The sequence below is a fragment of the Triticum urartu genome, chromosome 4A (genome assembly GCF_056163025.1).
Source record: "Triticum urartu cultivar PI428250 chromosome 4A, HENAU_Tu73, whole genome shotgun sequence".
NCBI classification, from domain to species: domain Eukaryota; kingdom Viridiplantae; phylum Streptophyta; class Magnoliopsida; order Poales; family Poaceae; genus Triticum; species Triticum urartu.
This window is the reverse complement of record NC_141876.1, coordinates 617,165,821-617,190,677: the sequence shown is the minus strand read 5'-3', so window position 1 is coordinate 617,190,677 and position 24,857 is coordinate 617,165,821. Positions and strand designations below refer to the sequence as shown.

Genomic DNA, 24,857 nt, shown 5'->3' with positions numbered 1-24,857 from the left:
TCCAAGAAAAATGATGATGAGGATTTTGAGCGCTTCGCTGAAATGATTAGACCTATCTTCTTGCGTATGCGATTAACTTATATGCTTAAAATGAATCCTTATGCTAAGTACATGAAAGATATTGTCACTAATAAGAGAAAGATACCGGAAGCTGAAATTTCCACCATGCCTGCTAATTATACTTTTAAGGGTGGAATACCTAAGAAACTTGGAGATCCAGGAGTACCTACTATACCATGCTCCATTAAAACAAACTATGTTAAAACTGCTTTATGTGATCTTGGAGCCGGTGTTAGTGTTATGCCTCTCTCTCTATATCGTAGACTTGACTTGAATAAGTTGACACCTACTGAAATATCTTTGCAAATGGCTGATAAATCAACTGCTATACCTATCGGTATTTGTGAGGATGTGCCTGTTGTGGGTGCAAATGTTATTATTTTAACGGACTTTGTTATTCTTGATATTCCCGAGGACGATAGTATGTCTATTATTCTGGGAAGACCTTTTTTGAACACTGCAGGGGATGTTATTGATTGCAACAAAGGCAATGTCACTTTTCATGTTAACGGTAATGAGCATACGGTACACTTTCCGAGGAAACAACCTCAAGTTCATAGTATCAAGTCCATTGGAAAAATTCCATCGATTATATTTGGAGGTTTTGAATTTCCTCTTCCTACTATCAAAAAGAAATATGATATTCTTATTATTGGGGATGTGCATATCCCCGTTGAGGTAACATAGTGTTATTCGAAATTTCTCCGGTTCCATGTCAGTCGGAATGAGTTTGTTAACAAGACTTGATCAACCTTATTAGTGGATTCCTTTTGATGAGCATGAGATGGATGAAACTAGAAGGCACAACCTTCTGTACCTTCTCTATACTTTCTGTTATTTACTTGAAATAAGGTAAAAATAGTATTTTTCCTGTCTGTTTCCTGATTTATCCGTGCAATATAAAAATACCCCGAAAATAAAAGTTCTCCAAATGCCCTGAAAATGAAATATGATTTTTTCTAGAATATTTGAGGATTTATGGAACTGAAAACACATCGGGGGGGAGCTGCCACCTGGGCACGAGGGTGGAGGGCACGCCCTACCCCCAGGGCGTGCCCCCTGCGTCATGGGCCCACGGTGGCCCTGCTCCACTTATTCCTGCACCCATCCACTCCTTCCTCCAACAAACACGAATATCCAGCTCAAGCACGAGTTCTAGCTCATTTTGCTGCGATTTTCGATCTCCTTGCTCAAAGCACCTCTCACAAAACTGCTTGGGGAGATTGTTCCTTGGTATGTGACTCCTCCATTGGTCCAATTAGTTTTTGTTCTAGTGCTTTATTCATTGCAAATTTGTGCTGCCTAGGTGACCATGTTCTTGAGCTTGCATGTCAAATACATATAAATTTCCATGAGCACGTACCTTGTCTCGCTCTCCAATCAAACTAAGGACGATGTTAGAATACTACACCAGCCATGCATTGACATACTCTTAGGACGATAGATAAATCTCGTCCATTACCATGTAAACTTCATTCATAGCACATATAGCCGAAATAAACAAATGAAATGACAAATCATGTATTTCGGCCCTTTGGATCAGCAACAAACTTGTAGCTAATCAAATGTATAGTGACTTGGTAATACCCTTTCATGACGTAAGAAATTATATTGCATCCATGGATTAAAATAAGCCCATTGAGGGTTACCAATCATACCTGGTGACGAATTCCATGGCATAGGCGTTAATGGCATAGTTGACGAATATGGATAGTGTGTAGACCAAAGATGTTGAAACCTTCGGCTTGGTTCTTCATAGTTTTTACTCTTTCCCTTCTTCACCTTTGCCGCACTTCTTGTAATGGAAGCTTGCACATAATTCTTATTTTGAGCACTTCCTTTGGGAGCCTATGCCATGTTCCTTTCTTCAAGTTCTTGTGCACTAAGTTTTTGTAATTTCTTCTTTTGCCAATACGATAAGCCGAGCAGGCATCTCGGTTGTGATTCTGTTTTGACCAATGGCAATTCCTTTTTGGCCTTGTGCACTCTCAACTTCTTTTCTTCAGATTTGGCACTTCGACTCTCAATAATTGGTTGCTTTGTCTCATTATCTTTAGTAGCCAATGTCAACACATTAATTGGGTCTTTTTCATTTGAGATCAAATCTGAAGTTGCACTCTTACGACCATCTCTTTTAACACGGTAAACTTGCTTGACCACCTCTTTCTTCTTCCTTGAGCTCTGGACCGATTCCTTATGATTGAAACGGTCTTTGACGCATGATCGTTCAAATGTTGATCTTCTTGGAGCTGCATAGTATTGGTGAGATGGTCTAAAACAAGATGGAGAATGTGCCCTTGTATCATACCTGTCCCATGATGAATATGAATCTATATGATCATAGGAAGGCATCCACGGCATTGGCATTGGCGGCCCAAAATAAGGATATGAATATGTTGCATTAAAATTCTCACTTTGCCAATACCAATCCTCATATTTGCACCTTGGGGGTGATCTTGCTTTCTTTGCATGATTGGGCCGATAAGCATTCTTCCCTTCACTCTTCTTTTGATATTTATCCAATAGTTCAGCGAAGGTGATTTTTGATCTCTTACACTTTCGCTTATTTCGGCCTTTGTTTTCTTTTGGTTTGCTTTCATCGATCATTGGATTTCCTTGCTGCCCCCTAGTCCTTGGCGTCTCCATTGTAGTTTCGATGGAATTCTCGCCCTCAAGATTATGTTCATTATGCTCTTCAACAACTTCTTTATTTGAAAGCTTAATCCCATCACCTGCAGTATTTACCTTCTCTTTAAATGGCTCGGCTTGAAGCAGCTGATGCAAAAACTTTCTGCCATCGGGACCAACCGGAATAGACTGGTCATCTCTTGGTGTCTTAACAAATTTTAACCGTCCTTTATCAATGGCCGATTTAACTATTTGACGAAACATGTTGAATCCTCAAAATTATGCTTGAACGAATCATGCAACTTACAATACATTCGTCCTTGGATAGATGGCTCAACATGGTGATCAAGAATTGTTATGTAATTATTTTTCAGCAATAAATCAAATATTTGGTCTCACATGCTTGAATTGAAGGTAAACTTCTTGTTTTCTAGCCGATCTTACTGAGTGAGCGGCTTTGGAGATAAGCAAACGAATGGTTCAGATTTGGAATCTCCCCATTCGGCTATGCATTGTGTTTTCCACTCTATCTCCGATGTCTTTGGATAAGATATTATATTAGCATCGGTTCTCTCAATAGAATTTAACCTTGGCTTTAAATTTCTGAAACGGAGATATTTAAAACATACATGTCTCAGTTGAGACCAGGTGCAAGCCAGGTACAAAATAAGAAAAGCTACCCAACTAGATATGAACTTTAGATAAAGCAACAGGGAAATCTTTGGCCGTAACAATAAGTCATTATCGGTCTTTATAAATGGCATAATGGGTTGACCGACATGTTCCATAACAATTTTATTGCTAACAAGTAAATTACCCTTCTTCATTGGTCTTTCAAAATTAGTTATGAGAATATTTCTTATAGATGCATCAATATTGAAGTTGCGACCAAATCTGAAAATAGGTAAATTACTCGCTATGCATACCTCTTCAAATACGTTGAGAGAGCATGATGGTGGTGTGACTTGAACAATATCTAGCTTCGTCTTTGGATGACTCTCCAACGCCTTTTCATCATCTTTTCTTTATTCCGTGCATCATTACCTTGAAGATCCTTATCAGCCAAACTTTGTTTGGCTAATTGCTCTTGTCCTGGAGGCTTGTCAATTTCTACGGCACGGAACTCATAGGGCAGGAAGTAAATTCCATTAACTTCAGAAAAATCAAGCATGGTTGTTTTGCTATGCTTGCCATGCCCTTTCTCAATAATGCTTGCCTCTTTGGATTTGATGGATTCGGAATATATACTACTTGATTCGGCTTTTTCAACCGAACCACTTTCAAGTTCCAAATCACCTTTCTTTTCATTGATACTACCAATTGGCAAAGCTTCTTTTATCTGAGCCAATTCTTTTTCTATTTGTTTCTGGCGGCGAGCGGCAAAGTTGGCTTTAAGCTTTTTCTCAATTTCAGCCCACTCCGGATACGATTGCCGCCCAATGCTTTTAGATTCTTTCGGCAATGACAGACGGGTGTTGCCGAAATTTTGCAATAGTGTAAGGGGTGTATAATATGATGTAGTACTAGGTGAAGGCATATGCATTGTTGTAAAACCATATTTTTGCTCGCCAATTTTATCAATTGGTAAAGATTCATCTTCTTGCAAAACTCTAGCTTTTATTGGGGCATAATCAGGAAATAGCCCATTTTCATGTTGTTCAAGGCAAAGATCACTAATCCTCTTATTTTGGGCTAAACTCTTCAATGCAGCCACCACTACCTCATCTTCTACAATATTGGGCACAACCGCTCCTGTAAAATTTACATTCATTAGGCTATGACCAGGAAGGTCGGAAGCCGAATTATGAACATCTACAGTTGTGTATGATGCTGAAAAATTATTGTCATGATGTGTAGCATATGACGGTTGGGAATAACTGGCCGAATAGCTAGTAGTAGCATGGCTAATTCTCTCGTTCATCGGCATGGTTGAATTACTATATTGCACATTACTTGCCGATGAATAAAAGGGTGAAACACTTTCTTGCATGGCATTGGAAATCCTAACATGAGGTGTTTCAAATTTATTAACCAAACTCACCATGTTGTTCATCGGCATAACAATTTGTGGGGTTGCCGATGCATTAGAGTTGGGATACATATGATGCATGTTACTAGTATCATAAAAAGTTGAAGCATGTAAATTACTTTGAATCGGCCTATGCACGTAATTAGATGCATGATTGAACAAGCTAGGCCTGGCCGATAGAGTATACTCATTGAACGATCTAGTAACACCATATGAATTATTTGCATCTACAGTAGGGATTTGGTATTCATATTACCTTTGTAGATTGCAAACCCTAGATGACGATCTCTTCGTAACAAGAACGGGCTGGAGACCGTTCAAAGCTTCGATCCCCAGCGGAGTCGCCAAAAAGTGTGTTCGCACACGACCTCCAACGCCAAGGGTGATACACCGCAGCTCACGTCGAAGGAGACCCGCCGGAAGCACGGTACGCAAGACAATCCGGCGGGCGCTTTTGTAGACCCGAAATCCCACACGCCCGGGAGGGACCCCGTCAGGGCGCACAGCGGCTATGGGCTGCCCTAGGTCGGCCTGGCCGCCCCTAGGGCCTCGAGGTTCGCCGCGCTGCAACAAGAAAAACAAACGAAGAACGAAAAAGAAGAAGAACAAGGGAGAGAGATAAAGGTAAAGGTAAAAAGTGGTAGATGATTTGATCGATTGCGTGTTGTTCAATCTGCCGTCACCCCTTAGGTATATAAGAGGGGGATGGACTTCCCGTGCAAGGAAAAGGCTTAGATTCACGTCCAAAACCCTAGTCAAATTCGGATTAGTTTTGTCTGAATTTTCCAAAACTGTTCGGTCTAAAACTGGCTGCATACTGTGGGTCTTCTTTGAGGTGGTAAACGACCTCGGATGGAAACGAGCCCCAAAGCAATCTTGACCGTTTTGACGAGACGAACAACTTTCATGTTGAATTTTTTTTCATCAAAGGTCATCTCGAGGGTCAAATCCCTCGCGCAAAACAGCTAATTATTCACGCAGCACATCAGACATACCCTCGTATGTGTCTGGTTCCGGGCGTCATATTTTCCTCACTGAAGGGTCGCGCTGTGCGGGCTCTAACTTTTCCATACGACCTCAGATTTGGACAATCTTTATATCAAAATTGATCGTTTCGACGAGACGCACAACTATCGTGTTTAAACTTTCTCAATTTAAAGCAATCTTAATGGGGTTTCTAGCCATTCTTTAATCTGGTGTCGACATGAACATCTCTGAACTTTGTCATAATTTTTGCGTCTGAGCTCCGCTTTAGACCATCTTCATATTTATCTTGATCTTCTCAAAGAGAGCCATCTCATGGAGACTTTCAATAGTAAGTTTGAATTAATCTTGACACAGCTACAAGCTACTCTTTATAATCGTGCCACTTTTAAGCGTCAACACCAAACTACAACGGTTGCAACTCGGAACGTAGTCACTTCCAGCAAAAATCCATGCCGCTTCCTGCAGTTCTCCATAACGGTTCCAGCAAAACTCCATAGCTGTTGCAGCCAAAAACCTCGCCTCATAGCGATTTGAATTGCCGGTTCAAAAATTCTACCACCGCAGCTCTAGCAAACTCATGGGTCGGTTGCAGTAAAACTCGAGTCTTCCGGTGACAGCAACTCATTTTGGGATCGCCGGTCGTAGCGGCGCTGGTCATCGTCCCGGCCCCCAGCTTGCAGCAAAAAGAAAAGGAAGAAATGCAACGGGAGCAAGGGAGGTGGTGATAGCAAGGGGCGAATCCCAACCTTGTGCAGCTGACTGCCGGTGGAGTGCACGAGATCGGAGATGGATTCACAGGTTCGTCGATTTGTTCTCGGGAGGGTTGCCTTTGTCGCCATGAGCGGGATTTGCGAAGGGGACAAGGAAGATGCGAATCTCAGATGGGGGAGCGAGCGCTGCTGGGCCGTCAGGTCACTCCCGATCCAGCCGAACGCTTGGCCGGCGCGCCGGGTCGAAATGTTTTCCTTTTCCTTCTCTCTATTCTCTACTTGTCTCTTGGCACAAAAGCACACCGTGAATACAACTTAAATAGCCCCATGGCCACACACACGCTCTAGCCCACTAAGTCATGTATGCATAACTCCATGAAGTGCTCCACTAGCTAAGGGCATGTATAATGGTGCTATCTTAGGAGTGCCACGTAGGATAAATTATAAGCTAGAGAAGAAAGAACTCATAAGAAAAGTCTTGTCTTCTCTTATTTAAGAGAAGATAAGAGATGATCTCTTAGCACAATATGTCTCATCATATTTTTAAGAATTGCTAGTTATTGAAGATAAGACTAAGATATGACCCATTGTAGACTCTTTTTTTTGTCATCTCTAGATTACATGCAAGACTTAAGATAAGACTATCTTATCAATCATTGGACATGCCCACGTAGGATAAATGATGAGGTGAAGCAGAGAGAACTCATAAGAAAAGGGTTGTCTTCTATTATCTAAGAGAAGACAAGAGATGATCTCTTAGCACAATATGTCTCACCATATTTTTAGAAATGACTAGTTATTGAAGATAAGGCTAAGAGATGACCCATTGTGGATTTTTTTGTCATCTTTAAATTACATTTAAAACTTAAGATAAAACTATCTTATCAATCATTGTACATGTCCTAACTAACTCCCCACATTTACATGCACGCCCATGTCCATCGCGTGTTCAGCATCTCCGTAACGGCCGGCCACATGACCTGGACCCCGTGTAACACACACGTACACAATTAAGTACTACTACCTTCGTCCTGCTTTATAAGTCATGTTTGTATTTTTGTGTCTAGAGATTTAACTAATAAAATACAAATGCATGTCATCAAAGATTATATCTTTGGATTCGTATTCGAACATTGTTTCCAATTATATTATTTTTATAACATGCATTAATATTTTATTAATTAAATTTAAGGTCAAAATATGAAACAGAATATAAAGAGGACTAATAAACCAAAACGGAGATAGTAGCAAACTCATGCATGCACTTAACTCACCAAAATCTTTTGGCTCCAACTTATCCATCCAGCCCATCCGTTCTTGCTTCAGCCGTCCACGGACTTGCCGCATCACACACCTTGCCGCCTCGCGTAGCACCATAGCTTCACGCCATCGTTGGCATCTTGCCATACTCTCCGTATCGCACACAGCTTAGCATCTCGTCTTTTCTGCACGCCTCCGCCGAAGCTTCGCCGGAATAGCTACTCACTAGAACATCTAAGTTACATGCGTAACGAAAACAAACTACAATACAGATAAAAAATATCAGGATTAGTGCTAACAAACCCTTTCCATTAATTGCTCAATGGGAAGAACATTGTTTTCTAACATCAGCGAACAAAAAGAGCAAAACAAATGAAACGAAAAAGGGGAGGCGAGTTGGCAATAGAAGGAATTAAGCGAGTGCTCGCTGTCGAAACACCCGCCATGGGACAAAAACCTTCTAACACCATAATTCAAGAGTTCCTAAACAGAATAACGTAGACCCATGCAGTGGTTACACAAGATGAGACCGAAAAACAGAATAATCAACTACTTGTCCAGGCATCATGACCACCACTGCATCACCTTCTCAATAACTCCTTGCTCCCTGCAAACTTAGATTCCATATTAATTGGAGAATTTAATTAGAGATCGGTGTCCATGTGTTCCCGTAGGATTGCCGTCACCGGCCACTGACGCTGCTCATGACCAACGTTCCAGAAATCAGAGTATTAGTCGGTGGCCCATAGGTCGCCACCGGCATCCTAGCCGGCAGGGTCGGCAACGGCGCATCGAACCGCAGCATGTTCATCGCTTGTCTAATGGATGGCCGCATGCCACGGTCAGGATGCCCACACCAGAGCCCCACGACCATCACACGCTCAATCTCCCCGCTATTAAACTCCCTCCTAAGCCGTTCGTCGGCAGCATCAAGGATTGATCCTCTACCATACAAGTCCCACACCCATTGAACCAGGTGGACGACATCGCCGTCCTCCTGGACCTTAGCTGGCCGCTGCCCTGAGGCGACCTCGAGGAGGACAACCCCAAAGCTATACACGTCTGGTTCGACACTCGTCCTGCCCGCCAGCACACTCTCCGGGTCTATGTACCCCATCGTGCCGGCTATTCCGGTCGTGTGCGATCTTCGACCGTCGTTGATGAGCCTCGCGAGCCCGAAATCACCTAGCTTGGCGGTGAAGGATGTGTCTAGCATGATGTTACTTGGCTTGATGTCCCTGTGCACCACCGCTGCTCGATGTCTTGATGCAAGTACAGAAGTGCGGAACCTACTCCGAGCACTATCTCATACCTGGAAAATGTCAAAAGTATCACGGAAGTGAGCAATGGCATACAGTAATTGTTGAAAGATTTGTTCAAATGGTTAATTGACTAGGCAACATACCTAATTGCCCATGTCAGCACGAAGTCGGACCCGTACAAATGAGTGTCGAGGCTGCCATTGTGCATCAAGTCATAGACCAGGAGGAGCTGGTCACCGCCATGGCACCAACCAATGAGCTGCACAAGTTTCCGGTGCTTGAGCCGACTAATGATCCGTACCTCGGTGACGAACTCCTTCCAGCCCTGTCGAGAGGTCTCAGACACCCTCTTGATAGCCACTTCGTGGTTCATGTCGCTCACAAACCCTCGGTACACAGACCCAAAGCCTCCTCTCCCGAGCGCTCTGTCATCTGAGAAATTATCGGTCGCAATAGCGAGTTCATTGTAAGAAAATCGCCGGGGCCCAGCAACTCCTTGGTCAAGCTCATCGTCGACAAGCTCACCGCGAAAGAGTGTTGTGACCGCTTTCAGTGGTCGTTTTGTTTTCTTGATGGTGTTGCGCCTTCGGCTGCGGCGGAAGAGGATACAAATCGCTATGGTGAGAGATGGTAGGAATATGACGCAACCAACAGACGTGAGCACCACTACTAGTAGTTGGTGCTTCGAGTTCGAGGGAGACGCATCTTCTGCATGGAAAATATGGAGCAGATGATATGAAAGACATACATGCGAAAACGTTATAGAGTTTCTTATGAGCTGTATCATAAACCATATCAATTTAGTTATTTACAGTGCACAAAAAGATCTGATAAATATTCTACGCACTGTCGTACTAACGTGTTGTTGACTTTCAAATTTTCAACTTTATATGTAGTGCTCCTTTTTTTCTGAATTCCGATAAAGATATGTTGTGCTCTTCGGGAAAAACAAATAGAGAAATTTCTATGCACAAATCTCAATGCAAGGAAATGGACTACTAGATTAGAGACATGCATGGGAGCTCGATCACAACTTTCTCTATATATGCATATGGTAAATTAATATAAGACTAGCCAGCAGAAAATAAATTTGTGGACAGAAAAGGAGAATAGTGTGGAAGGACCTTTGGAAGGAGTTGATTGATTTTCAACTATCACGGTAACAAAAACCCAATCCCATCGTATTCCTGACTCCCGTCCGTCGTTTGCTCCGCAAGACCGCAACCCGCAACACTTGGGTCCTCCCCTCCACGACAACATGTGACCTAGAAATGCTTCTGTTAGAGCATCTACAGCCAGACGCCTTAAATCATTTTATTTTTTTGCGAAATCACCTCAAACCATCTCTCATACGCTCGTGGACACATCCAGTCAGTGACCGGACAGGAGAGAGAAGAAAAAACGTGACCCAACCGGACACCACATATCATCCCTATACACCCGGGCTGTCCGTGAACCCTCATATTCATCTCAAATATGAGGAGGATATGAGAGCTCGCGGACGCGGCCGGGCACACCCGGGCAGTCTGTCACGTAGGACGCGACCCCACTCCAAACCACCTTTTCTCTTTCTTTATTCATTCTTTTATTGCTCTCTCTTCATCTCCACTAGTCACGTGCAAGTGACCGGACATATGAGGAGGAAAATGAGCAGTGTGGCTGTGCGGACGGATAAATAGGGGGTCAAAACGGACATATCCGGTCACTGACTGGGCGCGTCCGTGGACATTTAAGGGGTCATATTTGCCATGTCCGGCTGTAGATACTCTTACCATCTCCAGAGGTAATCCAAACGGTGTGTCATCCTACTTTCTTTTTACTACTTTGACATTTTGTAGTATCCTCTACCGCCGCCTCCAAACCTCTCTTCGCCCTTTCCTTCTCACCATCACCAGTTGGTGTCGCTAGGGCAAGGCCTCGTGCGGCGGACAGAGGCGGCAGGACCTCTCACGCCCTCCCGCACCTTGGATTGGCTCCTCTCATCGGATTCTTGACCTCCCCAAGCTCTATGCCAACCGCCACCATTGAAGCTCATCCTCCTCCAGCCGCTGAGGGGTGGCCGCCTAGTGTGATTCTCCCTGGCTCCTGGTCGCGGTCCGACGGCCAACGTTAGTAACGCCATCTCCAAGTCAGGCGCATCAGTGCCTAGATCTGGGTATGTCGTCGCCTCTGGGTCATGGGAGTCGTAGCCAGAGAGGCCACAATGTCCCGTGCCCTGGACGAGTTTAGTGGGTTGTGGGTACCAATGCTATATCTCGTGTTCCCGAGCATCAGCGACATGGTTGCATCTCCCGATCCGGATATGCATGGCTACAAGGTCGGGGTTCTCGAGGATGGGGAAGGAGATGCCTTCTTATCCCCTTCACTGGCGGGTGGTGGTCTTGTCGTCGGGAAGTGGAGTTGGTGTGCAAGATCTTGGATGCTGGGGCGGCGGCCCTACAAGGTGGACTGCGCGGGCGGCTCTCTGGCGAACCTTGTGGCAGTGGTGTTGCGGGCCCTTGGTTGTGTGCATGGCAATGGTGTCGGAGGTCAATCCGGCAGAACACGGTTAGGTGGTCCCGAGCTGGTGATATCGGATGGATGGTAACTGGAGGAACAAAAGGCACAACATTTATGTTATATTGATTGTGAAGGGGTAGAAAGTAGAGGATGATCTATCTCGAGATATCCCTCGGCTTATATAGGGACTGGGGTTACCTAGGGTTACATGTAGGTCGGTTATATCTGGGGATAAGCTTGTGGTTAATTTGAACATGTCTTGGAATGTGAGCCAAGTATTTGGAGGATTCCATCTTAAGTACGTCAGGGACCATGGAAAACATGGCCCATTCTTTGGTTGCCTAGGGTCCTCGGCCCGGTCCATGACTTGGCAGGCTGACATGGTAGTGATACGTCTCCAACGCATCTATAATTTTTTATTGTTCCATGCTGTTATATTATCATTCTTGGATATTTTACAATCATTTTATAGCAACTTTATATCATTATTTGGGACTAACCTATTGACATAGTGCCCAGTGCCAGTTGTTGTTTTTTGCTTGTTTTTTACTTCGCGAAAAATCAATACCAAACGGAGTCCAAATGCAGCAAAAAAATTGGTGATTTTTTCTGGACTAGAAGACACACGATGGCCAAGGAAGTACTAGAGGGGGGCTCCGAGGGGAGCACAACCCACCTGGGTGCGCCTAGGGGCCCAGGCACGCCCTGGTGGGTTGTGCCCACCTCGGTGGCCTCCCGTGCCGCCTCTTTGCTCTATAAATACCCCAATATTTCAGAAATCCTAGGGGAGTCGACGAAACACAATTCCATCCATTGCAAGTTTTAGAAAGCACAGATCCAATCTAGACACCATCACGGAGGGGTTCATCATCCTCATTCGTGCCTCTCCGATGATGCGTGAGTAGTTCATTGTAGACCTACGGGTTCGTAGTTAGTAGCTAGATGGCTTCCTCTCTCTCTTTTGATTCTTAATACAATGGTCTCTTGGAGATCTATTTGATGTAACTCTTTTGCGGTGTGTTTGTTGGGATCTAATGAACTTTGAGTTTATGATCAGATATATGTTTTTATACATGAAAGTTATTTGAGTTCTTTGATCTCTTATATGCATAATTTCTTTCAGCCTCGTATTTCTTCTTCGAATCTTTGGTTTAGTTAGGCCGACTAGATCGATTTTTCTTGCCATGGGAAGAGGTGTTTTGTGATGGGTTCGATCTTACGATGCTCGATCCAGGTGACAGAAGGGGAAATGACACGTATGTACCGTTGCTATTGAGGATAAAAAGATGGGGTCTATTCCTACATGAATAGATCTTGTCTACATCATGTCATCGTTCTTATTGCATTACTTCGCTTCTCCATGAACTTAATACACTAGATGCAAGCTGGATAGCGGTCGATGTGTGGAGTAATAGTAGTAGATGCAGGCAGGAGTCGGTCTACTAATATTGGACGTGATGCCTATATAATGATCATTGCCTGGATATCGTCATAATTATTTGAAGTTCTATCAATTGCCCAACAGTACTTTGTTTACCCGCCGTATGCTATTTTTCTCGAGAGAAGCCACTAGTGAAATCTACGGGCCCTGGGTCTCTTCTTTATAATATTTGCCTTTGAGATATATTTTTATTTGCTTTTATTTTCAGATCTATTAATCCAAAAACCATAAATACCTTGCTGCAATTTTTTTTATCTCGCGTTCCCGCAAGATCTATTTATCCAATCTACTACAATTTCATTTATCTTTTTACCCGGAAGGGATTGACAACCCCTCTTTTACGTCGGGTTGCAAGTATTTATTCTTTGTGTGCAGGTACTATTCACATAGTGTTGTGTGGTTCTCCTACTGATTCGACAACCTTGGTCTCATCGCTGAGGGAAATACCTACCATAGTTGTGCTGCATCATCCCTTCCTCTTTGGGGAAATACCGACGTAGTTCAAGCCGCATCAAAAGAAATTTCTGGCGCCGTTGCCGGGGAGACATCATCAACATCTATCAGGTTCCTAATAAAAAATCTCATCTCCTTGCAATGTACATTATTTGCCATTTGCCTCTCATTTTCATCTCCCCACTTCTAAAACGTTTTTTGCGAAAGCACAAAAATATTTGCCTTTTTATTTGCCCTATTTTCATTTGCTTTTTTCTCGTTGGATCTTATGTATGCTTGTGTTGCCATGTGCTTCTATTTGCTTGCATCTTCGCTTGCTAAAAATCTATTGATATGGATCCTCATCCACTTGCTAATATTTTTTAAAAATCCAATTATGATGAACCAATTGCTAGTGAATTGAGTTCACTAGATTATCTTTATGAATTTTTGCTCGAGATGATTGAATCTAATTTTTTGATGAAGTGTTAAAATAAGAAATTTATGAAGTGATTCACGATATCTCCTTGAATGAAAAGCATGATTGCAATGATGTTATTATAAATTCTATTAATGTCAATTGTGTTAATACTATGCAAAACCCCAAGCTTGAGGATGCTAATTTTCGTATGTCCACTACTTGTTGCAATGATCATGATTGGGGTGATGATTCCTATGATCCTGAAAATTTATTTAAGCCTCATGATGAATATGTTTGCGACAATATTGAAAGTGGGATCGGAAGAGCGTCAACTTTAGATAAAAATAATCTCACAAATTTGGAGAGTGTTCAATCTTATGATTTTTTTTATAAAAGTGGGTTCGTTGAGGTCATGACTTTATTTGATAATAATCCCACTATATCAAAAGAGTGGCAACTTTGCATGCATGTGGATCATGAAGAAAAAAATTTATATGATAAATATATTGTTGAATTTGATTATGATCCTACATGTAATTATTATGAGAGAGAAAAATATGGTTGTAGAATTTTCATGTCACTAAATTACCTCTCGTTATGTTGAGATTGATATTGTTTCTTTCTTCTTCCTTGCATATGCTAGTTTTTGCTTGCTTTGATAATTTTTTTCTTATAAAATTCATATGCATAGGAAGTATGTTAGACTTAAATGTGTTTGTCACATGCTATATGATGCTTTCTTTGTGCTTCAGTTCTTGTCTTTCATGCGAGCATCGTTAAAATTATCAATGCCTAGCTAAGGGCATAAAATGATAGCGCTTGTTGGGAGGCAACCCAATGAATAAAATTTATTTTTGCTTTTTTCTTTCTAATCTTGAGTGTTTGCAGAATTATGCTACTGTTATGATTGTTTTTTATGTTTTCTTTAGTGTTTGTGCCAAGTAAAGCCTTTGGGATCTTGTTGGGTGATAGTTGATTTGTTCTTGTTGGAAAACAGAAACTTTTGCGTCCAGTAAAACAATTTCCAAAAATCACACAATTGACGAAAGCTTCTAAATGTTTTACACAAGATTGATACACAAATTGCCTGCATCGTCCTAATTTTTCAGAATTTTTGGAGTTACAGAAGTATACGAAGTTTTCAGATTATTACAGACTGTTCTATTTTTGACAGATTCTATTTTCTTTGCGTTGTTTGCTTATTTTAATGAATCTATGGTTTCTATTGGAGGGTATAAGCTATGGTAAAGTTGGACTACAGTATAATGCAAAAATAAAATATGAATGGGTTTGCAACCATACTTAGAGTAGTGATTTGCATTGTTATACTAATGGATCTCACGAAGGTTTTGTTGAGTTTTGTGTGATTGAAGTTTTCATGTTTTGGGTGAGATCACGATGGATGAAGGAATAAGGAGTAAGAAGAGCCTAAGCTTGGGGATGTCCATGGCATCCCAAGCTATTATCTAAAAGAGAATAAAGCAACTAAGCTTGGGGATGCCCGAGTGGCATCCCATCTTTCTTCTAACGACTATCGGTATTTTACTTGGAACTATATTTTTATTCGTCACATATCATGAGTTTTGCTTGGATCGTCTTGTATGATATCAGTCTTTGCTTGTTTTGCTTTTTATTTTGTGTCATCTATCCTTGCTGGACACACCTATTTGAGAGAGCCAAAATTATGCTATGATTTGTTAGAATTGCTCTCTATGCTTCACTTAAATCTTTTTGAGCTATGGAATTGCTCTAGTGCTTCACTTATATCTTTTTGAGCACGGTGTGCTTTAGTATTTTTGAAGAAATGCTCTCATGCTTCACTTAGATTTATTTGAGAGTTACTTTTTTTTGAGAAAATCTCTCATGCTTCACTTAAATTATTTTGAGAGAAGAAAATTTTTATGCTCATGTTCTTCACTTAGATTTGTTTGAGCTATCGAAAGCAACTTATGAAATTAGTCCCAAAGCGATAGATATTCAAGAGGGATATAATAAAAACTTTCATGAAGATCATTGGACAAAACAAACTTGATTATTTCAATAGTTTTGCGATATGATGATATAATATGTGAGTCATGTTGATGAGTAATTATGGTTTAGTAAGAATATTGATGTTAAGGTTTGTGATTCTCTATGCAAGCACGAAAGTCAATAGTTATGCAATGAAATTATATCCTACTGATGGTGCATTATTCGGTGTTAGTTATGCTCTCGCTTATGAGATTTTTCGCTTCTTGGTTGGATGCTTCTCAATCTTTTGCTAGCCTTCACTTGCACTAAGTATGATTACTACTTGTGCATCCAAAATCCGTAAACCAGTTTTGCCATATGAGTTCACTATACCTACCTATATGTGGTATTCTTTTGCCGTTCTGAGCAAATTTGTATGTGACATCTCTAGTTTTCAAAATAAATTCATTTTTGTGTGCTCGTACCGCTCATGAAACGGTAGGGGGTGGCTGATATTTTCCATGCTAGATGTATTATTCTCAAGATGAGTGTTTATTCACTTGTCATTGCACGAGAGTACGGCAAAGGTATTAGGGATACCCTATCCTGAAATGAAAATGGATTTAATTTACGTTGTCAAATAATAAATTCCTTGGAAAGTGTTGGTATGGGCGGCACCCGTGGATTCGGTTAGCCGTGGAATGTGAAAGTATGGTGAAAAAGGAATAAACTTTATTTCTGTTTGGGAACTGCCTATGATATATTTAGCATGGAAAGTAGTGGGAACTGCTCGATCGTTTTCATTGACAGGAAAAGCATGCCACCCAAAATATTTTTATCTCTATCTTTTTCGCTTTGAGCTTAGGCACCTCACAAATCCCTACTTCCCTCTACGAAGGGCCTTTCTATTTAATTTATGCAATTTTTATTTTTACTTGAGTCTCCATCTTCTCTTATAAAACACCAACTAAGGGGCACTATGATCGTACTTGAGCATTGGGTGTAGCTAATATGCAAGTGTGTTTCATGAATGGATCAATGATTGAGCATAATGGGCTAGGGATAACTTGCTTTAGTGTTGATATTTTGAAAGACATGGTTGCTTAATGACATGCTTGAGTTTTGAAATCTTCATGTCAAAACTAGACTATTGCTTTGACTCATATAAAAGTCCAAATGTCCATGCTACAAAGAAAAGAATATGTGATGAACATGTTAGGCAACATTCACATCAAAAATTCTATTTTTATCATTTACCTACTCGAGGACGAGTAGAAATTAAGCTTGGGGATGCTGGTACGTCTCCAACGTATCTATAATTTTTTGAATGTTCCATGCTGTTATATTAACATTCTTGGATGTTTTACAATCATTTTATAGCAACTTTATATCATTTTTTCGACTAACCTATTGACATAGTGCCCAGTGCCAATTTTTGTTTTTTACTTGTTTTTTACTTCGCCGAAAATAAATACCAAACGGAGCCCAAACGCAGCGAAACTTTTTGGTGATTTTTTCTGGACCCACCTAGGCGCGCCCTGGTGGGTTGTCGCCACGTCGGTGGCCTCCCACACTGCATCTTTGCTCTTTAAATACCCCAATATTCCAGAAGCCCTAGGGGAGTCGATGAAACACAATTCCAACCGCCGCAAGTTCCAGAAACCACAGAGGGGTTCATCATCCTCATTGGTGCCTCTCTGATGATGCGTGAGTAGTTCATTGTAGACCTACGGGTTCGTAGTTAGTAGTTAGATGGCTTCATCTCTCTCTCTTTTCATTCTCAATACAATGTTCTCTTGGAGATCTATTTGATGTAACTCTTTTTTGCGGTGTGTTTGCTGGGATCCGATGAACTTTGAGTTTATGATTAGATCTATGTTTTTATCCATGAAAGTTATTTGAGTTCTTTGATCTCTTATATGCATGATTTCTTATAGCCTCGTATTTCTTCTTTGAATCTTTGGTTTAGTTAGGCCGACTAGATCGATTTTTCTTGCCATGGGAAGAGGTGCTTTGTGATGGGTTCGATCTTACAGTGCTCAATTCTAGTGACAGAAGGGGAAATGACATGTATGTATCGTTCCTATTAAGGATAACAAGATGGGGTCTATTCCTACATGAATAGATCTTGTCTACATCATGTCATCGTTCTTATTGCATTACTCCGTTTCTCCATGAACTTAATACACTAGATGCATATTGGATAGCGGTCGATGTGTGGAGTAATAGTAGTAGATGCAGGCAGGAGTTGGTCTACTAATCTTGGACATGATGCCTATATAATGATCATTGCCTGGATATCGTCATAATTATTTGAAGTTCTATCAATTGCCCAACAGTAATTTGTTTACCCACCGTATGCTATTTTTCTCGAGAGAAGCCACTAGTGAAATCTACGGCCCTCGGGTCTCTTCTTTATCATATTTGCCTTCGAGATCTATTTTTGTTTGTTTTTATTTTGAGATCTGTTAATCCAAAAACCCAAAAATACCTTGCTGTATTTTTTTGTTATTTATTTTATCTCGCATTCCCGCGTGATCTATTTATCAAATCTACTACAATTTTATCTATCCTTTTACCCGGGAGGGATTCACAACCCCTCTTTTACATCGGGTTGCAAGTATTTGTTCTTTGTGTGCAGGTACCGTTCACGTAGTGTTGCGTCGTTCTCCTACTAGTTAAATAACCTTGGTCTCATCACTGAGGAAAATACCTACCGTAGATGTGTTGCATCATCCCTTACTCTTTGGGGAAATACCGACGTAGTTCAAGCCGCATCAGGCAGCACCCCCTAGTCAAGGACACCGTCAAAGGGGCATAGCGGCGAGTGATCCAGGTGAGGTTGTTTAATTCCTTGCCTTGACTCGCCTACTTCTCTAGTCTTTGATGTTTCTTTCGTGGCTTTTCATTCCAATTCGTGTGATGTGTTGATGCTTGAGAAGAAACTTTGGCACTGGTGTCTCCTAACTCTACGCTTTCTAAGCAACCCGAGTGTGCTCTCAACTATGTTACATTCCTTTTTTTGAGAGTGCCCTTCCTCCTATTTGGTTGGAAGTTTCCTTCTCAAGTTGAGAAAGCAAGGGCTGACCGGACTGCTGCTCACTCTTGCACTCCGGCTCTGAGAAACAATTCGACAACCCCGCTCTTCCCTTTGCCTCCTCAACATCTAGTTTTGAAACTTGATTTGTTGAGTTTAAAGCAAGGATCTAATCCGATAACGCTTTGTTCTCCAATGAATGGAGGTGGAATAATTTCTTGAGATGGAGAAAGCTACATCTCTACTTTATTTAAATGAAAGAAAAAGGTTAGTCCTGCTCCTAGACTTCCAATTCCAAGTAGTAGTAATGGAAAGGAACGGGTTGTTCTTCCATTCTGCCTTTGTCTTGCTCTAAGCTACCTGACTTCCTTCCTTAGTTCTTCCATTCTACTTTGTCGGATTCTGATCATCAGTTCTTATTGATCCATGCCTAATTCCAATCCAAACAATTGACAAGGGAGTCTAATTATTTTTCCTTTTTTGATTGTTTCAATTGCACTTTCTTCATTTACGGTTGCTTGGAGGATGTAAGCGTTATCCGGAATGATTGGGCGTAAAGCGTATGTAGGTTACTTTTGAAGTCCGCCATCAAATCCCAGGGCTCAACCCTGGACAGGCAGTGGAAACTACAAAGCTGGAGTATGGTAGGGGCAGAGGTTCCCGGCCAACTATGCCAACGAGAGCGTGCAAATCCTCTATTGTGCATGTGCGACAATGACACGCGCGTGGCAACTCCCGCAACCACGATTATGCGAATATGCCGCCACGCATGTGCAACTCCAGCAGCCTTGAGTGAACTACTAGCCGACAAGAGTGTGTGATCCCACTCTGTGCATAAGAAACTATGCCGACCAGGGTGTGCAACTCCACACTCACATGTGAGCAACTACTCCGTCGCGCGTGTGCAACTCACATAGCCCATGCATGAGCAACTAGGTTGAGGAGAGTGTACAACTCCACAACTGTACTTGTGCGACTATGCCGAGGAGAGTGTGCAACTCTCGTAGCCGTGCGTGAGCTACTATGCTGATGGAAGTAGGCAAATCCGAAACCGTGCTTGAGAAACTATCCGATAAGAGTGTGCAACTCAGCGGTCCTGTGTAGACTACTACCCCCGACGAGCGTGTGCAGCTCTATGGTCACGTGTGTGCGACTATGCCCCCGCGCGTGTGCAACTCCTGTAGTCATGTGTGAGCTACTATACCGACAAGAGTGTGCACCTCCGCAGTATGTGTGTGCGACTATACTGACGAGAGTGTGCAGCTCTGTGGCCCTACATGTCTGATTATGCGGGCGAGAGTGTACAACTCTGCGGTTGTGCATGTGTGACTATGCAAAAAGGAGTGTGCAACTCCACTGCCTTGCGTCTGCGACTATGCCGACGAGAGTGTGCAACTCCACGGCCGTGCGTTAGCTACTATGTCGACGAGAGTGTGTATCAGCTCCCTGGCCGTGTGCGCACGACTATGTCACCATGCGTATGCAACTCCTGCAGTTGTGCTTAAGCTATTACGCCGACGAGAGTGTGCACTTCCATGGCCACTCGTGTATGACTATGCCGACAAGAGTGTGCAACTCTGTGGTCGAGCATGCGCGACTATACGAACGAGTGCACAACTCTGTTGCCACGCGTGTGCGACTATGCCGACGAGAGTGTGCAACTTCGAGCCCATGTGTGAGCTACTACGCCAATGAGAGTGTGTAGCTCTTCATCCTGGGTGTGCGGCTATACCATCGCACGTGTGCAACTCCATAGTCATGCGTGAAGTACTATGCCAACGAGAGTGTGCAACACCCGCCGCCAAGGAGAGTGGACACCTATGCCGACAAGGGTGTGCAACTCTGTAGCCGTGCATGTGCAACTATGCGGAGGATAGTGTGCAACTCCGCCGTCGCGCGAGTGTGACTATGCCAATAAGACTGTTCAACTATGCATCCGTGCGTGGGCTACTGCCCTGACGAGAGTGTGCAGCTCCATGGTCGTGCGTGTGCAACTCCCGCAGTCATGCGTGAGCTACTATGCCGATGAGAGTGTGCACCTTCGTGGCTATGCGTGTGCGACTATGCCGACGAGAGTGTCCAACTCCACGGTCGCGCGTGTGCAACTATGCCGACGAGACTATCTAACTCTGTGGCCATGCGTGTGCGACTATGCGGACGATTGTGCCACTCTGCTGTCATGCATGTGCGTCTATATATGCTGACGAGAGTGCGCAGCTTCGTGGGCACATGTGTGCGACAACGCCAACGAGAGCGTGCAGCTCCGTGCTCCTGTGTGTGCGACTATGTTGTCGCGCGTGTGCAACTCTCGCAATCATGCGTCGGCTATATGCCGATGAGAGTGTTTAACCACCTCAACTACCCTTGCCAGTGAGATTTGCAACTTTATCTGCTGCCCTCGGCCAACTGCCTACCCAACGGTGTGCAACTTTGCATGTTACCCGGCCAACTGCCTACCAGCCGTTGTGCAACTTCGTTTGCTGCCCCGTCCAACTTCTTAGCAGTCGATGTGCAACTTCCCTCTATTCTGTGGGTGTGCATATTACACCATGTTTAACTACCTCTTGCCGTATGAGATATACAACTTCGTCTGTTGCCATGACCCAGCTATCGCAATTGATGTCCAGCTTTCTTCCCTACATGTGGACACTCCAGCTCCAACTACCCCTACCAGTAGGATGTGCAACTTCGGCAGCTACCCCGGCCAACTGCCTGACAGTCCACGTGCAACTCTAGAAGCATGATTGTGCAACTTCTTCTGCTTAACCATGAAATGTGTTTGCCCCTATTAAAGAGAACAACTTTGATGTAAACTAAATCAATTTGTTGCTAAAAAGCTTATATCATTCAAATACAAAAAAGAGATACACGAACAAAAGTTAAGGTACCGAAAATTCAATGCGAGCGTGACATGTCATCTAGCCAACTTAGTATCAGTGTGTGTAAAACTTTTCAATGATCGTATCCAACTGAGCCGGCTTCAATCTCTGATTCTTCACGATGGTTCCCTATCTCAATCGTTGATCCGAGCTCAAACAACCGAAGATTACAGCAGCCTTGGTCAAGCATGACCAGAACAGAGCCTAGGGTGATGCTATACGAGGTGCTGGTGAGATGGCCGCGGTCGAGGCAGACAGCGGCCTTGGCAAGGAGCGAAATGCGACCTACTCTTCCTTCCTCGCGCCATCGCTGGCAAGTTGGCCATGGCCGAGGCGGGCGGGTGGTCTCTTGGTGGCGACTACTTTTGTCAATATGGTCGCAACCACGGCCGTGCATGTGCGGCTATGCCAATGAAAGTGTGCAACTTTGTGGGTCGTGGAGAGTGCGCAACTCTGCCGCCGCGCGGGTACGACTATGTAAACAAGAGTGTGCAATGCTGTGGCCGTGCGTGAGCTATTACGACGACGAGCCTGTAGGTCCGTGGTCGTGCGTGTGCGACTATGCCGCCACACGTGTGCAGCTCTCCCGGTTGTGCGTGAGCTACTATAACGACGAGTGTGTGCATCTACGCGATCGCGTGTGTGTGACTATGCCGAGGGAAGTGTGCAACTCCGTAGCAGCGTGTGTGAGACTATGACAACAAGAGTATGCAACTCCGCAGCAATGCGTGAGTTACTACGTCGGCGAGAGTATGTAGCTCTGTGGTCTGTGTGTGCGACTAGACCACCGTCAGGGTGCAACTCTCGCAGTCATTTGTGAAATATTATGTCGACGAGCATCTCTGTAGTCGCGCGTGTGCAGCATAAGAGTGTGCAATTCCGTAGTCGTCTATGTGCCCCGTAGTCGTCTATGTGCGACTATACGAACGATATGTGAAAACTTCGTGGACGCACATGTGCAAATAGGTTCATGAGTCCCGACGCGAAGGGCGCATCTATGCGTGTACAACTTCCGTTGTCCCCATCCCACCAGTGAGCTCGAACACGCACGGATCCCATGAGGTTGGTGCACCCAACTTGCTAGTGGTAGGAATTACCGTATTGACAAGTTGTACTAGTGCCTGGCATACTCTTCTTCCTGAAGAAAGGGAAGCACGCAAGAACAGGGAGAGGGACAAAGCTCGGATCTCTTCCATCCAATCCATCCACCCCCCAAGCAAACCATCTACCACGGCAAGATCCTCGTTCGTCTCTGCTCGGGCGGAGCATACAGGTCTTCTCAATCTCTGGTTCTTCCCCACCCAACCAAATCTCACTAAGAATATTTGCTTCATCCGGCCTGATTCTCGTGACAAGTTCCCATTGCCCCCTTTCCTGTGCGGTACCCTGGTTCTTGTCCGGAGGGGCGGATTGGGCCGGAGGGGAGCATGGTGAACTCTAACTAGTCGGCGCTCCCGCTGACCTCCATCGCCATCGAGCACCTGAAGCTTGATGAATAGGGCAGAAAGGCGGCGGGGGTTAGAGCATCGATCTTGTTGCCTGCTATGGGAATGATGGGGAGGGCTAGGGCGGCGCCATAGGAAGAGGGTGGGGGCTCGGTCTCCATCCATGGGGAAGGGCGGGAGGAGCAGGGGCAGCGGCACGATGGAGAGGATAGAGGCTGTTGCGTAGCGGCATGGGCTCGGGAAACCGTCCCAACAAGGTTGCACCTGACCGGCTGACCCACGTGTGGGACGATAGAAGCGAGATCGTGCGGCCAGGAGCAGGCCGCTTGACTCGTCTAAATGGTGCGTACGTATTTTTTAGATTTTAGATAGATTATTTTGCTATTATATAAGTTCTTTTCTAGGAATAATTTTGCTAAAATTTGGTGGCTCGAGAATATCTTATGTCTAAGTCGACGCTTGGAGTTGTCTAATGCCTTTGCATTGAGATTCACATAGGAGTGGGGTGACTCAAGATCGACTAGAATTCACCGACTTGATGCGAAAAATACTCGGTGCAACAAGCTAAAGAAAATCAAAGTTTATTCGGAGAAAAAAAAATCAAAGTTAACACACCTCTTGTATCGACGTAGCATCCATCTCCAGCCAAGAACCCGTCGCCGTTCATCCCTTCCACGCACACGCACCGGTGCCCCACCGCCCCGCTCGGTGTAATTACATCGGAGCACGTCGCGTTCCCGGCGCACCGCACGCCAGGCTCTGTGTCCTGGTCAGCGCACGTTCCGTTGACCCACCACCCCAGCTCTGCGAGCCCGTACTCCAGCGACACCGTCCCCTCCGCTGTGTCAATGAATACGGAGGAGGTCAGCACGGTGTCGCACTCTTGCTTCTCCACCTTGTCCCACTGCAGAAACAATTCTGTCGCCGCCGCAGTGGTGTCCTCTGTGGCAGAAGAAACGCACGCCACGGTAGTGTTCGAGGTGCCGTTGTTGTTAACGGCGCACTGCGCCGTGTGGAGTAGCTTGGACATGACGGCCGCCGGCAAACTGCACCCGGCGGCCGCTGATGCGTTGATGCCGCGGCAGCCGCCACGGAGGAACATCGTGGTGCTGGACAATACGCCGTAGTTTCCGCCGGAGAGCGCCCTCCTGGCGTCGGTGACGCTGCGGCTGCACGATGTTGGGAGCATGACGATGACGGTGGAGCTGGTGGAGTTGAAGGCCAAGACGTGGTAGAATGTGCCGCTGTCTCCTGCTTCGTATGAGAGGATCGGCGTGGAGGTGCGAGCGTCGCAGAACATGGGGATGGGGCAGTCACTTGAGAATCCAAAAGGGTAGGGGAAGGTGGTACGGCCGCACCCGCGGCTGCACAAGTCGCCGCCGTCAGAAGCTGCGGCCGCGGAGTAGCTGGTTTCATGGGGAAGCAAGGGAATGAGGAGGAGGAAGAGGAGGAAGAGGTGGTGCATATTGGATCTCTCGGTGCTAGAGTAGAACGAGATGGGCACGGCATCGATGAAGTCAGTCTTCTAACCCGCAAAAAAAAAAAATGATGAAGTCAGTCTTCTATGTGAATCTTGAAGTCAGTCTCCTAGGCGAGTGTTGTAGCCACAAATTTACACCTATTTTTCTAGGCTAGAGGTAGAAGGCAATATTTCAGTTCACGAATAGTCGCCCTGTGTCCTTTTCAGAAATTTCGGAGCAAGGCAGTCAGAGAGAGGGGGTGACTTGGACTTCAGGAAGTTTGCTAGGCCGAAGAGCCTGCCACCAGGCAGCATCTTCAACGGCAGCGGAGCCTCGAACGAGCGCAGCACATCGACG

At 44.3% G+C, this 24,857-nt stretch overlaps 1 pseudogene across 1 annotated transcript; it reads right to left on the bottom strand.

Moving 5' to 3' along the window:
- Positions 1–7,962: 7,962 nt before the first annotated feature.
- On the bottom strand, positions 7,963–24,547 carry LOC147977437 (L-type lectin-domain containing receptor kinase SIT2-like; annotated as a pseudogene). Its single transcript, XR_015601897.1, has 5 exons — positions 23,656–24,547; positions 10,061–10,201; positions 9,462–9,644; positions 9,080–9,368; positions 7,963–8,986 (listed from the first exon to the last, which is right to left on the bottom strand). The product of XR_015601897.1 is annotated as an L-type lectin-domain containing receptor kinase SIT2-like (transcript).
- Positions 24,548–24,857: the final 310 nt, after the last annotated feature.